The following is a 17,443-nucleotide window of genomic DNA, read 5'->3' as shown; positions in this document are numbered from 1 at the left end:
GTGGTTAACTGGTGGACAAGAAACTGATGAATGAGCCAATGATGACTGTCAGGTTCAGGCAACCTAAAACATTCAAATATCAGACAGAGGAAGACAAGACACAGGGTTAGAGTTTTTACTTGCAAGGAGAACGGACAAGTGATATACTCAGTTACAATCTCCAACCCGCTCTGGGGCATATCTCTCGAACCCTTGCTATTTATTAGATTTAGGGAAGTTCCTGGTTACATAATCGTTGTTGCGCTAAAGGATGGGGGTCACATAGCAACAACGTAATCAAGACTAACATCTTTGCATATTATCAGTTCCTTGGCACGTTATCTTCCTTTGTCAGACAGCTCTTTTGTAGACTGGTTCCGCTTTCTCTTGAAGTCGAGCACGGCTCTTGTTTCGCAACGAGAGCACAAGTTTCTCCAAATCATCAGCCTCCCGCCACGTACGCTCTTATAGAACTTCCTGAAAAACAACTCAAGCATACAGCACACTTGTACATTCTAATAGAAAAAACTAGTTGCAGTATAGAAGGTAAATATGAGATAATTTATGTACAATTATTCCAACAATGATGAAGCATGAATAAAGCAGCTGATGCTGATCAGTTAATGGAAATGTGACTTCAGTGCTCTGCTCCATTCTCCTCTCACACCTTCAACACTGACATAAGAAATGATTCACTCTACCTGGAAATACTGGATCTGTGATTGGAAGCTAACTATCATCGAAATATCTCTGAGACAAACTAATGAGCTCATTAACATGAACTGACTTCAACTCATCACTGACCTCACAGTCTCCAGTTTACAGTCTGGACTCTCCTGAAAACTTTGCAGCAGCTTCAGTCCTGAATCCTTCAGCTTGTTTCCTCTCAGATCCAGCTCTCTCAGATGGGAGGAGTTGCACTTCAGAGCTGAGACCAGATAACCACAGCTGATCTCTGACAAACTGCAGGACTCCAATCTGAATAAAGAATAAATGATGTAGATTAAAATCCATTTATAATCCAATCAGATGTGTTCAGGTTTGAAGTGTATAGTTGAACGATGTCCTCATCAATCAGTGTGTTTACATTCACTGCAGTAACCTGGTTACTATAAATCACATTTCTCCACTAAACTCCACCTTATTCTGGAAGTGTCCCAGAGGAAAAGAAAGTAGAGCAGAGATCTCAACAGTGTCTCGTTTATTTCTACTAGACAACATCCCGGTTCAATGAATCACATTTAAAATTAATTTCATTCAAAAACATTTTCATTATTTTAAACTGACGATGTAAAAAGTGAACAAACATGTTGCAGCTTGAACGTCCCTGAGCTGTTTAAGTTATATTAAATTATACATTTTAATTAAAAACAACTAAATATTGATGAAAAAAACATACATGTTTGTTGTATAAAAATATATTTTCAGTAGTTTAAAGGAGCTGAGCTGTCAGAACTATAATTAAAGATAAATAATAAAGAAAAATGTAAATCATTAAACAGTTAACAGGATTAGATTCAACATTCAGTGGAGGTTCTTTATATAAATATTAGGACTGTTAATCCATTAAATTATTTAATCATGAATAATCACACTTTGTTATTAGATGCATAGATGGATGTCATCACGGTGTTTCACAGAAAGTATTTTACAGTATTTTGAAAATACAAAAATACACAGCACTGAAGTATTTTGATACAGTGTGTGTGTGTGTGTGTGTGTGTTCTGAACTAAACACATTCATTCATTAAAACACATTAAAGAATATAATAAAGAAACATTTCTCCTTCATCAAGTAAACTGGATCAGTTTCAAACAGATATTAGTTGAGAGGATCTTCTGTATACAGATGTGACTCTTTACCAACAATTAGAAACATTCATTGACTTAAACAACTAACAGTGGACATTTTCTACACTTTCTTTAACAATCAGTCATCTTTTATAACTACACACTAAACTTTGTACAGTAAAACATAAATATGGAAACAAATGAAGTTCATGATGTAAGTTATGTATGAACATAAATTAGGTTCAGTTGTTAAACATTAAGATCAACAATTGTAACAGACAGTCAGTTTACTGACCTCAGAGTCTTCAGTTTACAGTTTGGACTCTCCAGTCCAGCAGAAAGCTGCTTCACCGATGAATCAGACAGTTTGTTGCAGCTCAGGTCCAGATCTGTCAGATGGGAGGGGTTGGACTTCAGAGCTGAGCCCAAAACTTCACAGTGAGTCTCTGAGAGTTCACAGTCATAAAGTCTGTAAGGACACAAATATTACAACATTGTTATCATGAAAGAGGAAACTTTATATTTACTTCATGTGTTTGATGACAGAACAGTTTGACATCCTGTAATGTGACTAACATCTGCTCTTCACATCAGTGGAGGGAGAGAGAGAGAGAGAGAGAGAGAGAGGTTTCTCTAATCCCTGACCCTGATTACACAAACCAGGTTTTCTAATCCCTGACCCTGATTACAAAAGCCAGGTTTCTCTAATCCCTGACCCTGATTACACAAACCAGGTTTCTCTAATCCGTGACCCTGATCACACAAACCAGGTTTCTCTAATCCTTGACCCTGATCACACAAACCAGGTTTCTCTAATCCCTGACCCTGATCACACAAACCAGGTTTCTCTAATCCTTGACCCTCAGTTGATGCCTTTAAGCACAACTAATTTCTCAAACAGTGTTGCATTCAGACAACACCTACGAGGCCTGTTAATCAGTCCAGTGAAGGAAAATAATCACAATGTGATCGTAGCAAGTGTGAAACAGCGCCAAAAATTCCCAGTGGCTGAGAGCGGTATCACAGGGGCTTCAGCATGTGAGGGTTCCTCAGATAGATAGATAGATAGATAGATAGATAGATAGATAGTGTAGTGTAAAATTTGGGTGATGAATACTAACAATGAACCATATAGTATTTGCTATTGGTGTATTTTATTAATGACTACTATTTGCTAAGGATAATCAAGACTGAAGGAGTAAGGAGAAGTATGTGATTCTGCACTTTATGATGTTTTAAGCTCTTTTGATTATATGTGATTAAATGTGTTGCACTTTCTATTATCACTATCTTAAAAAAGAAAAAGAATGCAGTAACAAGTGTTATAAAATAATAATTTGATTGTTACAAAGTCATAATTTGACTAAAATAAGATATAACCTATTACCTAGATTATCCTGACCGGAACTTAACCTCTCTGCCCATCTGTGAGTGCCAAAGCCACAGTGGAAAGTCCCCGTGCACCTGGGATGAGATCATTGCAAAAAAAGTAGTTTGACAGGATTTTGATTAGTCAAAATTTACATAAGGGAGAGAGACATCTCTCTCTCCTATGGTGGGCAGTATCAGAATTATCAGTATAAAAGGAAGAGTTGTTTAAAAAATCATTGTATCATTTTGGTATAGATGCTGTCTGTGCTATTTTGGTTCCCAAGGCTTCTTTGTCGACAAATAAACTTTGACTGCATTCAGCTGGACGACTCTTAGTGATTTTTTTATTTGGACCTTTTGAAACTTTAACTTTTAAAATAAAGTATCAAGCTGCAATCTTCTGATACTCTACATTTTGACGACCACGATAAGGGACCTCTGAGGCTAACAGGCCGTTGTCCACGTTGTGGAAAAGGAAAAGCAGTTTGTTTCATTGAGTGAATCAGTTAAACTCTGAGTAGATGGGTCTGTCTCTTTCAAGTGGAGAAGCTGCACACAATCTAAAGGACAAAACCTGACACATATTCATGTTAACACTGAGTGTGTGTGTGTGTGTGTGTGTGTGTGTGAGTGTGTGTGAGTGTGTGTGTGTGTCTATGTGTGTGTGTGTGTGTGTGTGTGTGTGTGTGTGTGTGTGTGTGTGTGAGTGTTCTGAACTAAACACATTAAAGAATATAATAAAGAAATATTTCTCCTTCATCAAGTAAACTGGATCAGTTTCAAACAGATATTAGTTGAGAGGATCTTCTGTATACAGATGTGACTCTTTACCAACAATTAGAAACATTCATTGACTTTAACAACTAACAGTGAACATTTTCTACACTTTCTTTAACAATCAGTCATCTTTTATAACTACACACTAAACTTTGTACAGTAAAACATAAATATGGAAACAAATGAAGTTCATGATGTAAGTTATGTATGAACATAAATTAGGTTCAGTTGTTAAACATTAAGATCAACAATAGTAACAGACAGTCAGTGAACTTACTCCAGAGTCTTCAGTTTACAGTTTGGACTCTCCAGAAAACCACACAGCAGCTTCACTGATGAATCAGACAGTTTGTTGTGACTCATGTCCAGACGTGTCAGATGGGAGGGGTTGGACTTCAGAGCTGAGACCAAAACTTCACAGTGAGTCTCTGAGACTCCACAGCCGCAAAGTCTGTAATGACACAAATATTATAACATTGTTATCATGAAAGAGGAAACTTTATATTTACTTCATGTGTTTGATGACAGAACAGTTTGACATCCTGTAATGTGACTAACATCTGCTCTTCACATCAATGGAGGGAGAGAGTGGGGGGGGAGGGGGGGGGCTGATATGCAACAAATGTCCAGCGCTGGAATAGAACTGGTTATAGTGGTTATATATCATTCATGTTATCTAGTAAGGAAACATGTCTCACTGTGTTTAAATGAAACAATCATTCTCATCACTCTCTCTTAGACCTGCAGACTTTAATCTTTGTTTAGCTTTAATCTTGCAGATGAAGGAGAGAACATGGAGTAACATTGAGGTTTCCATAATGTGCACAGTGTGTGTGTGTGATCTGATCTCATGTCTGTCTCCACTAAGTTAACATGGGACATCTTGATTAGTGTAATAAACTGTAAGTTAAGGAGTGTTTGTGTCGGAGCAGACTGACATCACAGTGGGAGGAGGACAGAAAAAGCAGAGTTTTTCCTCACAATGTCAAAGACACTGAATTGAACAAATATTTAACTGTTGAACTTGTTTATATTTCTACAGGCTGCTCTGTGTTAGTTTAGTGTTAGCTGGACTTCAGATGGATTATTTTAAATGTGAGTAATGATCTCTGCTTTCATCCAGCTGCTCTGCTGTTACTTTCTCTGTCTGCAGTCTTTTATCCTGCACGTGCTCACATATAAAAAGCTGATACATGAAGAGAAATCAGAGTTCTCCAGAAGAAATCTACCTGTGGAAACCAGGTTTCTCTAATCCCTGACCCTGATTACACAAACCAGGTTTCTCTAATCCCTGACTCTGATTACACAAACCAGGTTTCTTCTGAAGCTAAAGTGAGTGATGAAAATATTTGAAACACCTGCATTGATACCTGTGTGTGTGTGTGTGTGTGTGTGTGTGCGTGTGTGTGTTAGTGTGTGTGCTCTGAACTAAACACATTCATTCATTAAAACACATTAAAGAATATAATAAAGAAATATTTCTCCTACATCAAGTAAACTGGATCAGTTTCAAACAGATATTAGTTGAGAGGATCTTCTGTTTACAGATGTGACTCTTTACCAACAATTACAAACATTCATTGACTTTAACAACTAACAGTGAACATTTTCTACACTTTCTTTAACAATCAGTCATCTTTTATAACTACACACTAAACTTTGTACAGTAAAACATACATATGGAAACAAATGAAGTTCATGATGTAAGTTATGTATGAACATAAATTATGTTCAGTTGTTAAACATTAAGATCAACAATAGTAACAGACAGTCAGTGAACTTACTCCAGAGTCTTCAGTTTACAGTCTGGACTCTCCAGAAAACCACACAGCAGCTTCACTGATGAATCAAACAGTTTGTTCTTACTCAGGTCCAGACGTGTCAGATGGGAGGGGTTGGACTTCAGAGCTGAGGCCACAACGTCACAGTGAGTCTCTGAGAGTCCACAGCTCCAAAGTCTGTAATGACACAAATATTACAACATTGAAATATAGTAAATATTAGAACAGTTTGATATCCTGTAATGTGACTAACATCTGCTCTTCACATCAGTGGAGAGAGGGAGAGGGGAGGGGGGTGATATGCAACAAATGTCCAGTGCTGGAATAGAACTGGTTATAGTGGTTATATATCATTCATGTTATCTAGTAAGGAAACATGTCTCACTGTGTTTAAATGAAACAATCATTCTCATCACTCTCTCTCAGACCTGCAGACTTAATCTTTGTTTAGCTTTAATCTTGCAGATGAAGGAGACAACATGGAGTAACATTGAGGCTTCCATAATGTGCACAGTGTGTCTGTGTGATCTGATCTCATGTCTGTCTCCACTAAGTTAACATGAGGACATCTTGATTAGTGTAATAAACTGTAAGTTAAGGAGTGTTTGTGTCGGAGCAGACTGACATCACAGTGAGAGGAGGACAGAAAAAGCACAGTTTTTCCTCACAATGTCAAAGACACTGAATTGAACAAATATTTAACCGTTGAACTTGTTTATATTTCTACAGGCTGCTCTGTGTTATAGTGTTAGCTGGACTTCAGATGGATTATTTTAAATGTGAGTAATGATCTCTGCTTTCATCCAGCTGCTCTGCTGTTACTTTCTCTGTCTGCAGTCTTTTATCCTGCACATGCTCACATATAAAAAGCTGATTCATGAAGAGAAATCAGAGTTCTCCAGAAGAAATCTACCTGTGGAAACCAGGTTTCTCTAATCCCTGACCCTGATTACACAATCCAGGTTTCTCTAATCCCTGACCCTGACTACACAAACCAGGTTTCTCTAATCCCTGACCCTGATTACACAAACCAGGTTTCTCTAATCCCTGACCCTGATTACACAAACCAGGTTTCTCTAATCCCTGACCCTGATCACACAAACCAGGTTTCTTCTGAAGTCAAAGTGAGTTATAAAAATATTTGAAACACCTGCATTGATACCTGTGTGTGTGTGTGTGTGTTCTGAACTAAACACATTAATTCATTAAAACACATTAAAGAATATAATAAAGAAATATTTCTCCTTCATCAAGTAAACTGGATCAGTTTCAACAGATATTAGTTGAGAGGATCTTCTGTATACAGATGTGACTCTTTACCAACAATTAGAAACATTCATTGACTTTAACAACTAACAGTGAACATTTTCTACACTTTCTTTAACAATCAGTCATCTTTTATAACTACACACTAAACTTTGTACAGTAAAACATAAATATGGAAACAAATGAAGTTCATGATGTAAGTTATGTACGAACATAAATTAGGTTCAGTTGTTAAACATTAAGATCAACAATAGTAACAGACAGTCAGTTTACTGACCTCAGATCCTCCAGTTTACAGTCTGGACTCTTCAGAAAATCACACAGCAGCTTCACTGATGAATCAGACAGTTTGTTGTGACTCAGGTTCAGATATGTCTGATGGGGGTTGGACATCAGAGCTGAGAGTCTACGGTCAGAACGTCTGTAACATATTACAACATTGTTATCATGAAAGAGGAAACTTTATATTTACTTAATATGTTTGATGATAGAACAGTTTGACATCCTGTAATGTGATGAACATTTCTCTTTTCACATCAGTGGTTCAGCTATTCTTTTTCATAGTTTTTAAAATATTTTAGAGAGAGAGGGGGGGGGGGTGATGATATGAAACAAATGTTTGCTGCTGGAATAGCAGATTATAGTGATTATATAACATTCATGTTAACCAGTAAGCTACCAGAACACTCCCAGTTCAGCTGATGCTGTCTCACTGTACTTCAATGAAACAATCATTCTCATCACTCTCTCTCAGACCTGCAGACTTTTATCTTATTATAATTTAATCTTGCAGATGAAGGAGAGAAATCAGCCATCATCAGTACTGATGTTTCTGTGAAATCATAGATCTGTTCAGTGACACATGAACAACATTATTGTATTTATAACATGAGACAAAATGATGATGAATTGTGATATGGAATGCATTTTATCTCAATGATTTTGTTTCTGTGATCACTTAAAGCTAAAATCATTAGTGAAAAATAAGATTTGATTAATTTCCAGCTCTATGTTAGATTCACATCCGTAAGCAGGAAGATAGGTAAATAACAGAACAGTCTGGTAAGTTACACATTTTTACAGTAACGCAACATTTAAAAGTAGGAAAAGAAACTCTGATGACATCATGATATTACGTCATCCTAAATCTAAGACCATATCTAGTCTCATATCATGATACTGATATAATATCTATGTAATGCCCAGCCCTACTGAGCAGAGACCCCCCCCCCCCCCAGCTGTTCCCAGACCAGCAGAGAGATGTAATCCCTCCAGTGTGTTCTGGGTCTGTTGTAGATTACAGCTGAATGGAAACTACTTCATTATTTCCTTCCTTCATATCTACACAACAATCTTCATGAAAGCATCTCACTGATCATCTTCAGTTCAGTTTACAGTAGAAACAGTTTCTTACTCTGAGTCTGAGGATCCAGATTCATTACTGAAGTATAGAGAATAACCTTTAGACCGGTTACTCTTCATAGACAGATACCTGAACATTATAGACTCTGCTCCGTCCTCCTCTTTCTTCATCTTCTGGAGTCTGAGAGGTAAACCAGTAACACTGGAGACACACACACATACACAGTATAATAAACCCAGTCCTGCCTCTCAACTTAGTAGCTTCTCATTAGTTTACATGACTTTGACTTCAACCATGTGTGTTTTCTAGTCATCACAAAGAGAAACTTTGTTTTAAGGTCAAGGTTAGAATTGGGTTGAGACATTTAGTTTGTGAATGCATTATGTCAGTGAAGGTCCCCATAAGGACATAAAGACAAACATATCTGTGTGTCTCCATTAAAAGTCAGTTTTCTAGATTCATTTCCAGCTTCAAGTGTGAGCTGTGAATTTAATTTAAGAGCTTTCTGTAACTTTTCTGACTGTTTGTTTGCTGTTACAAACACCAACATGAAGACTTCCTCATTGTACTAGAAATCATTATTTTCCAGAAGCAGCTTTAACAAACTCAGAGTCTAACGCTGAACAGTGAGTCCATGAATCCTGAGACTGAAACTCAGAGTTTGTGTCAGAACAGCTGATCAGAGTTTGTCCAATCAGCTCTGAGTGTTTCAGTGAACTTGGCTTGTAGTTGTCTGTGGAGACTGTGGCAGATAATTAAAGGGTGCTTCCCAATACTCTTAGATTGCCTCCACGCTTCCCTCACTCGCGTCTTAGTCCCGCCCAATCAATAAAGGGCGTGTTGGCAGGTAAAGACTTTTGTGGAGGCTGCTCTCATGTTTCATCGCTCCTCCAGCTGAAATAAGTGGGACGATCATCAAAATGACGTTTCAGACCAACTTCCAGTTCAGGCGAGGAGCGAGGAGACTCTATGAGCTGATGCCTGTCTAGCCCAGTTTCACCATCAGAGTGTAAACTGTGTCTATCGAGGGTGATATCCTCTTTCTTTGAATAACCTTCCATCATATATTTCTAAATGATCTGTATTTTTACAGCTGCCCAACATATGATAATGAACTCATAACTAAAACAGCACTCCACTGATTCAGCTTTCCTATAACATTCACAAAGAATAGTTTAAAAACAGGAATAAAATCAGTGCAGCAGAACCAGAGATATCATATCTTTTATTCCACATGTTCTTTCCTGTCAATGCCTAGTGCCTACATTACCCACAATGCAATGCAACTCTATTTACTTACTGTACAGATTGAGGTGTGTTATGCTAGTAAAAGCTAACACCCCCACATTTTCAACTGCAATGTTACATTATATATTATTTTAAGGCTGATACATAAATATATAGATGGTTATATGGACATAATGTCCTACAGTACACTCTGTACAGTTTCCATCTGTATAAATGATTTAAATTAGCATATGATACATTTATTTAGAGAATAAATAAATATTATTTTAACACACAAAGAAAGAGTTTCTTCATCCATTCTGTATAAACAAAGTAGTCAGAAATAGCAGCTGATGCTTTAAGGCCCTGTGTTAAAGTCCTGAACAGCTTCTTAGTTGTTAGTTTGAGGGGAAAGCATCACTAAACTTTAGTTTCTATAGAGTTTGAATGTAAGTCTGTCAAATGAAGGTAATGTGATATCTTACGTTGGTTCTTTGGTTCAGTCACTCTTCAGATTCTGTATCAGATCCGTTCCTCCTCTTCTTCAACACAATCACTCATCACATGGACTTCATTCAGTCTGAGAGGGGAAGCAGAAACACTGGTTGTGATCTCAGGACAAAGAATTCAATCAGCTAACAGAAATAAACAGTAAAGAACGTAGAAACAACCTGCAGGACTATGGAAGATTTAAAATACCAAAATAAAAGAAATCAAACAAAATACAATAAACATTTTAAATATTGTTTCAGTTTAGTGTAAAAATGGTTTGTAATGATTCATAATTATTCAGCTTTTTGAGTTTAAATAAACTGAATTAATACATTTTCATTGGAACATAAATTTAAATGTCACAAACTTCAGCAGAGAAATGAAGAGGTTTAAGGTGTTTCAGTGTAATCCAGCAGGGGGCAGCATAGATCCATAAATACTAAATACAGCAGCAGCATTAGTCTTCATGAGGAGGAACAGGAAATGGTGATTTAAGTTGAAATGAATGAAAAAGAAAAGGCTAGATAATGAATCTACATTACTATATTAGTGCTTTTACTGAAGTAAAGGATCTGAATTGTTCTTCACTACTTTATAGAAAAGAGCAAAGTGTGTATGTGAGCCTGGCTCAACACCAACACAACAGGAAAGTAACAGAATAATGAACACATAGTTTTTCTTTACAGGAAAATCAGAACAATGTTAAATCATCACTCACCCTGTTTTCCTCCTTCTGCTCTGTCAACTCCAACCTCTAATAACTGACTGCTGATCAGTTTATTAAGAGAAACTTTGACTCTGGTTTAAATCCAACAAACAGACTTCAGATAAACATGTGTGTGCTTCTTAACTGTGACTTCTCTCTATTTAGAGCTCAGCAGTGAGTCACATAACATTGCTATGAGGACACACAAACCAGGAAAAGAAAAAAGGGAACAATTAAAGTGAGAAATAATCATCACATTGATCAATAATGACAGTAATCATTATTTACAGTCCTGATATTAACGCTCACCTGGTTCAGACTCGCTGTTTCCTCTTTCTGCTCCCATGAATTAAAATGTCTGACTGAATACTTTCAACTTTAACTTCCTGTTTGCTCCTCCCGCCTTCTTTACATGAAACTTCTTCTTTACTGAAGGTCACGTATCTGTGTCTGCAGTAACACTATCCGCTGTGTTTAGCAGCACTTGTGATGACCGTCATTTAACCACATATAGTCTGTTTCCTTGTTCTCTCTAACTTTGTCCTGTATGTGTTCTCCACCCAAAAACCACAACATGGTCACATTGATAACCAGATGTAACCTTTTATGGGCTGTTTGTGCTGTAACATCATTAACACAACATCTTTTATGACTCAGATTCTGAGATGATAGTTACAAGTCATGTTTCTGTCAGCAGCTATAACAAGCTTTTAAAATACAACACATTGTTAAAGATGAAACCAGTCAGCAGTGTGTAGTCGGCTCAGATGTCTATGAGTTGTTAACAGCTCCACCAAATACTGATTCTTCCCTCTAAACTTCTCACATGCTTTCATTTCAATAAATGTTCAAATGATCCAATATTTCAGCAACAATCAAAGATTAGAGAAAAAGTCCAAAAACTGAGAGCTCAGCAGTGAGTCACATTAAATTAGAACTGTTGGGGTAAAAATGTTATTTATTGTTTATTAGTGTCTGTATTTAATTATATTCTGATTGTGAATGCATTATTTAATAACTCTCAATATGATCAGTCAGGAATGTTCAGCCTCACATGAAATGACGACAAATGATGTAAAATATAAATGTGTTTAAAAAGTGTCTGATAGACTCTAACTTATGTTAATTTGATCCATAATAACAGCTAATGAGAGAAATAACATCATGAAAAGATAGTTAACAGATTTTGAACTAGATGATGAATCAGAAAACTAAATGTGTCTCCACTTCCTGTCAAACTGCAGTGATGTATCAATCAGTCTGATCAGCTGCAGCCAATCAATCAATAAAAGGACGTGTCTGCCAATTCTGCTGAAAGTGAGGCTTCAACAGACTTGTAGAATTGTGATTCAGTTTATTTGAACAAAGACAGAGACTGAAAGGGTTCACCCAAATCCACCTTTTCTAAGCAGGGAAACGCATGCTAAAACACATGACCAGATGCTTCCTGTTTCTAGCCTGAGTGCCACTTCACTCTCATTTATCAAACTCAGCCACTTGGTGCACTAACACACCACACTAATGATATCCTGCTCTTTGGTACATTCCTGCACATACACTGTGTCTTCACATGAATCAACCTTTACATCTAAAATGTTCTGTTCCTTATAATAAATGTTTTCCTTCAAATGAAGCTGTCAAACATTGAATCGACTAACACATAAAACACAGATTGTTGTGGAACTCAAAATGTTAAATGTATTGTGTTATTAGTCTGTGCACATCAGATCATTAGGAACATGAAATGTAACAAGAAAGCAAAGTATAGCAGTAGTCTGTTCCTTAACTCTGAGCCATAGTTAGAAAGCAGCTTAGACAACAACATCGATGCATCAGGCCATCACTACGATAAACTTCTGGAGGCCACACAATGTTTTCTGACACTTTCATCAATTAAACAATTAAACTGAAATAGAATAATCAGATTGATCAATAATGACCGTAATCATTATTTACAGTCCTGATATTAACACTCACCTGGTTCAGACTCGCTGTTTCCTTTTTCTGCTCCGATGAATGAAAATGAAGTCAGTCTGAATACTTTGAACTTTAACTTCTTGCCTGTTTGATCCTCCCCCATACCCCTTTCCTTTTTCCTGTTCACTGGAAACTTAGTCTTTACTGGAAGTCATGTTTGTGTGTGTGTATGTGTGTGTATGTGTGTGTGCGTGCGTGTGTGTGGTACACAGTTAAAAAGTCACATGATGTGACGTAAGCATTTCTTTTTTTAGATTTTATACTGTTTGTTTCATATTTCGTCAGCCTCATAGCATAATTGCCTAAGTCATTTTTTGGCCAAATTGAGATATCTGCCTAACTTTACTCTCCTACCACTGCTGCATCATCCTGTATGTCTGCCTATGTCCTTGGCCAATCACAACACTTATTATAAGCCAAAAACACTAACTGCCTAAGTCATCTCTTTGACTTAGGCAGTTATGATACAAGCAAAATGGCAGAAAGAATGAGCTGTTCCTGTTTAATGGTGAAACATCAAAATTCCTCACATCACCACAAAGCAACCAAATCCCTAATCAGAAAGTTTTTGATAACTTTTCATCTCCAATGTCTCAAGCTGTTTCTGAGTGAATTTGAAGTCAGTCGGATTAAATCCCTATGAGGAGTTTGTTAAAGTCCGAGGTGTGGAAAACGCCAAAATCGCGCATATTTTTCAAAATGGCCGACTTCCTGTTGGAGTGAGGGTATGGGTCCAAGAGACTTTTTTTTGTGTCTTTACAAGATACATATGTGTACCAAATTTCGTTTGTCTATGTCAATCTGACTTGAGGGGCTCAATTTTTTTTCAATTTTCAAGGGGGCGCTATTGTATCCAGTAGGTGGCGCTATGGAGCTGACACAGTATTGATGCATAGACGTGTTCAGGGTGGGACCCTCTACATGCGTGATTAATTTGGTGTAGATCGGACGATGTTTGTATATATGTAATGTGATTTCTAAAAAATGTGTTTTTTCTTGTTTCCCAAAAACATTGAAATATGACTTAGGCAATTATGCTATGAGGCTAACGATTTGTGTCTTGTTGTGTATCACCTGACTGAAGGTCAGTGAAGGACCTGTGACCTTTGACCTCGGTTCTGTTAGCTTCCAACAGCGTCCCCTTCTGGTCGAGCTGCAGAAATCAGATGAAACCCAGAGCTGAGATGAATTCTGATGAATGTGTAGCTGACAGTTAAAATGTTGAAATGAGGGGGAGGGGTGCTATGACTTTTGGTGTTGAAATTCCAATTTTTCCCAAAGTTATTCCCAAAAAAACGTGAGATTTCTCCGTTGAAAATGAATGGGAATTTTTTGAAAACCCCCAAAAATTTCACCTTTTTTCACCTTTTTTCAGAGTCACTTAGCTCGCTCATACATGCACGTTGAAACGTGATTCAAACTTTAAAACAGAAGAAAACTTGTCCTCTCTCGAAAAATACCAAACTGTTTTTACATTACATGTAAACTTTTCAAACTATGAGCAGTCAAACGAGGAGTGGAAATCACTTTTTCTTCAAAGTTAGAGTGGAAGCGGCAGTTAGCTAGAGTATGAGAAGCAGTAAAAAATAACCTTCATTTTTATTTTTAACTCGAGCTCACGGCCAAACTGTAAAAAGGAGACAAATTCTTTTTTGTCAAAATGTAGACATAGGTGTTGGGATTCATAAAATGTGACATTGACAGGCGGGGTCTGCACAAAATTTAAACGGGGGGGGGGGAAGTACACTTTAATACATTTCAATAAACATTTTAATGTTTAAATGTGATTAACATTGACTTAATATCTTCAGGAATGTTAAATTGAGAATAAAGTACATTCATAAAGAAAAAATAAATTGTGTACTCGTCCCGGCAGTAGCCCCGTGGCACTCAACATTTCCCTGGAATTTTCAAGTTAAAACTACAAATGCTTTTTAATGATTCTGACTTGTGTTTGGTGTTCAGACCTCCACATACCTTCCTGCAGGTCTAGTTTAAAACTCCTCAGTCCTTCAGTAGGAATCAACGAGCTCCTGTCCACCAGGCAACGTTTGTGTGTGTAACAGCTGGTGAGTGTGGACCCAGTTGCAAGAAGGGGAAGCGAGGCAGAGGTACAAAGTCCAGTAAGGCAAGTTCTTTAATCCAAGAGGAGGCAGGTGGTCATACACGAAAAGGCTAGCAGGAATCAGGCAATCAAAACAGGCAAGGAGCAGGCAGAAAATCTGAGGTCAAAAAACAAACCGGTCTTACACAAAGAAACAAACGCGAGAAAGCAAGAACACAGAGTAACAAAGACAATCTGGCAAGGAAGACATGGTGGGGGGGGCAAGGTTATACACAGGGAGGCAAGACACAGGTGAAACAAATAGGTAATCAACTAAGGCGGGAAAAAGAACAAAGAGGGGAAGTAAAACTGACAGCACAGGGGAAGACTAGACTTTCAAAACAAAACAGGAAGTGTACAAGACAACATAAAATACTGTGTGTGTGTGTGTGGTTTTCTAGGTTAAGGTTCTTACTAAATGTTAAGCAACAGAAACACCTGAGAGTAGAAGATGAGTTGGTGTGAGACTTTCTGCTACTGTAGGTTCAACAGTTTTGAAACTTCTGGATCCACCTCACAGAGAGCAGCGATCAGAGCTGAACTGGCTTCTGGTCCTGTTTTTCGCACCATGTCGATCAACGCTCCTGCTTTCTTTGCTCTGTTTGGGTTTTCAGCAGACTCCATTTCCCGTTGCAGGAAGGGGAAGCGAGGCAGAGGTACAAAGTCCAGTAAGGCAAGTTCTTTAATCCAAAGAGGAGGCAGGTGGTCATACACGAAAACGCTAGCAGGAATCAGGCAATCAAAACAGGCGAGGAGCAGGCAGAAAATCTGAGGTCAAAAAACAAACCGGTCTTACACAAAGAAACAAGCAAGAACACATAGTAACAAAGACAATCTGGCAAGGAAGACATGGTGGGGGGGGTCGGGTTATATACACAGGGAGGCAAGACACAGGTGAAACAAATAGGTAATCAACTAAGGCGGGAAAAAGAACAAAGAGGGGAAGTAAAACTGACAGCACAGGGGAAGACTAGACTTTCAAAATAAAACAGGAAGTGTACAACACAACATAAAATACAGAATCTGACAGTGTGTGTGTGTGTGTGTGTAGATGGAGTTGCTCTCACTCTCTCTTTCTTTTCATAAATCTATTGTACATCTCTCTTTCTATTTCTATCTTCCTCTCTCCATCCAGTGCCAGCATCATTACTGTATGAATGAATGTAGTCACACACACACACACACACACACACACACACACACACACACACACACACACGTAGAAAAAGAAGGGTTATTTGACTTTTATCTTTTTGTATATGGAAATAAACAATAAATACTGTCAAATCATTTTAAACTGACGTCTGTTGTGTTTTTTCATGTTTTCAATTAAGAATTAAATTAATCAACAAAATAATTAAATAATAATAATCTGTCATGATCTCATTTAACGTGTGTAAGGCTACGTTTCAGCATTAATTTACTCTCTCAGTGTGTAGTGGATGTTCGTTCATTTACATTTGAGTCACTTGGCTGCTTCTTTAGTTTGTTGTTTAGACGTGTTTCCATGTTTCTCACAAATCCACAGTCAGAGGAACAGTTTCAATCAATCAATCTTTATTTATATAACACCAGATCACAACAACAGTTCTCTCAAGGCTAGAGTGCATTTTACAGTCAAATCCTTCTGAAGAACAAAATTATTACACAAAGGAGAATTCATCCACCTGTAATCTAAAGGAATGTATTCCAGGATTCAAAGGTCCAAATGAATGCTGATAAAAAGCTGTATCAAGATAAACTATCCATCAATATATCCTGAACTGTGGTGCAGCACAGAGCTGTGAGTTTAAGGTTCTTACTAAATGTTAAACAACAGAAACACCTGAGAGCAGAAGATGAGTTGGTGTGAGACTTTCTGCTACTGTAGGTTCAACAGTTTTGAAACTACTGGATCCACCTCACAGAGAGCAGCGATCAGAGCTGAACTGGCTTCTGGTCCTTTTTTTCGCACCATGTCGATCAATGCTCCTGCTTTCTTTGCTCTGTTTGGGTTTTCAGCAGACTCCATTTCACCATCATTAATGATCTCTTGCTCCAGGAGTTTACCCAGCAGTGTGTTTAGATTAGAGTCAGACACTCTGTCAATGAACTGTGTCCGAACAGACAACAGCTGTTTATCTGCTGGGACACTTGGCGTCACTGCTGGGACACTCAGAGTCTGCTGAACCAGGACCTGGAAGATGAGAAGTCTGTTTAATAACCAGCTGAGAGTTCGTAGAGGAGACAAGAACAGAACCAAAACAAAAATGCTTCAAGATTTAAAGTACAGTATCTCTGATTCAGAGCTGAAACTAATGATTATTTATATTATTGATTATTTTCTCTCTGATTGTCTATAAATGCCACAAAGCACTAATCCTCGTCTTTGGTTGAGATCTGCAAATGTCTCAAAAATATTGAGTTTACAATGATAGAGAAAAGATAAAAGCAGTAAATCTAAGAAGCAGAATCTGTAATGTTTGACTTTTCTGATTGAAAGGATGATTAATTTTCTGTCCATCATCTCTTCATGAAGTGACTGCTGGTTTCAGCTCTATGTTGTTATGTGTTGTTGGAACTTGTGTTTATGGTGTAAAATATGAATTATCTTCATGAAGCCACTGTCA

The 17,443-nt window shown here is 37.6% G+C and overlaps 1 protein-coding gene across 1 annotated transcript in view; it reads left to right on the top strand.

The window, feature by feature from the left end:
* LOC128382757 (uncharacterized) overlaps positions 1-17,443 on the top strand; it is a 371,423-nt gene that overhangs the window by 180,979 nt on the left and 173,001 nt on the right. The window lies entirely within an intron of this gene.

This window comes from Scomber japonicus, chromosome 21, assembly GCF_027409825.1.
Source record: "Scomber japonicus isolate fScoJap1 chromosome 21, fScoJap1.pri, whole genome shotgun sequence".
Classification (NCBI taxonomy): domain Eukaryota; kingdom Metazoa; phylum Chordata; class Actinopteri; order Scombriformes; family Scombridae; genus Scomber; species Scomber japonicus.
Note: the sequence above shows the minus strand (reverse complement) of the source record. Positions and strands in the feature narration are given on the sequence as shown.